Below are 1,793 nucleotides of genomic sequence, written 5' to 3' on the forward strand. Positions count from 1 at the left end.
TTTTTCCCTTTTTTTTTCTTCCGGAACGGCTCGAAACCATTTTTTTCTGACTGAATTTCAAGGGCTAAATGGGATGGGGTGGTTTGGGAATTCATTTACCTCTTTCAGTGGTTTAAAGTGAAAAGTTTCCAATTTTTAAGGAAAACCAACCCCGGGCAATAATTAACATTGATGCTGACCGGTTCTCGTCTGCAGTGTATAACTCCCAGGTAGACCCCGGCGAGTCTGTCCCCTCCTTGTGTGAATTTTGGTGACACGGAAGAATAAAGTCCCGCTCGGAAATCGCGGGGAAGCCTCGGCTCAGCCCTCGCCCGTCCCTGTCAGCTCTGCCGCCGGCCGCAGCGGGACAATTTGCCTTTTCCCAGCGGTGTTTGTTTTGGTCGGCCTTTTAAAGGAAAAAAAAAAATAATAAAAATAAAAGAGAGGAGAAATGCGAGGGCAAAAGTAAACCGCTCTCGATAAAACGGCAAGGACTTTCCTCATCCCCTCTTTGTATTTCTCTCCTCTTCATCCTGGAGGTATAAGCCCTCAGGTCCGTGCTTTTCCCGAACCGAGCACCTTATTGGAAAGAAAAAAAAAGAAATTAATAACAATGAAAAGGAGGGATGGGGGAGCCCATCCCCCGGGCTGGGCAGGGCACTGCTCCGCCAGGACGTGGCCGCGGGCGGCTGCGAGCCCATGCGTTATAATTCTGCGCACTTGCTCCAGACTTTAGGGTATTAGTTGATTTTAGAGCCGGGTTTAAGGCTCCGTTCCGGTCCCCACACAGCTGCCTTGTCAATAAGGATCTGTTCCAAGCAGACATTCCTTCTGGGAGGACATTGCAGCTCTTTAAGACCTCATCTGCAACATCATAAGTACTAAAATAAAATGGCAAGGGAAAATTACCAGACACATGGTCATGGGATATAGAAGCGCCCTGACTCCAGCGCACATAGTAAAGTCACTGTACAGACTGGGTGGCAGGGGCTTATTTTAAACAGCCCCGAGACGCGAAGTACGTGGGAAAAACAACAATCTGGATTTAGGAAAATATCGGGACCGGCCTTTCCCATGTCGTATCGCGAGGAGGGGAGCGGGCAGAGGCTGCGGGGCAGGGAGCGGGCAGCGGGAGCGCCGCCGGCCCCGGCTCGGAGCCCTTCTCCGCCTCGGCCACAAACGGGCTGCTCTTAACCGGGAGCATTTAAAGTCAAATAAATCCGAGTGTCTTTAGTGAAGACAAACAGGTTTTAAAGAGCCCCGCGATGGTTATTAGCACCCGCGGAGAGAACTCGTTCTTGAATCAAAAGCGTTCTGAAGTGCGCTTAAAATGCCGGGTTCGACTTATCTAATCAAAGATAAATAGAGTCATAAAGACACCCTCTTCCCACCGCTCCCCTGCCCTTATCTCACCGCATTGTCCTCATCTCCCAGCCCGTCCCGGCTCCCGACAATAGATTATCTTTGCTTAGCGAGCCTAATTGTTTTCTAATTTTTTGTAATAATTGCTTTTGAGCGAGGTGTGCAAATGAGGATTAGGCTAATTAACGCGCTGCCGGTCGGTGCAGTTTCGCCGCCCGCACGGCTTCCGCGGGGGCTCGGCGGGGCTGCCCCGACCCAACGGGGGGACACCCCCCCCTCCGAGGCCAAGAGGGCCAGAACGGGGGGCAGGAGGGGGCGATCGGCCCCTGCGTGTTATTTAGCTATTCACTAAAGCATTATTTATTCATCCCCAGCATTAAGGTAATTAAATACGGGCTTGCTTGGCAGGCGACGGCGAGCAGGCGGGAAGCGGGGGGCAGGAGGTTTTGGGG

Source organism: Charadrius vociferus, unplaced genomic scaffold (genome assembly GCF_000708025.1).
Source record: "Charadrius vociferus isolate BGI_N301 unplaced genomic scaffold, ASM70802v2 scaffold308, whole genome shotgun sequence".
Taxonomy (NCBI): domain Eukaryota; kingdom Metazoa; phylum Chordata; class Aves; order Charadriiformes; family Charadriidae; genus Charadrius; species Charadrius vociferus.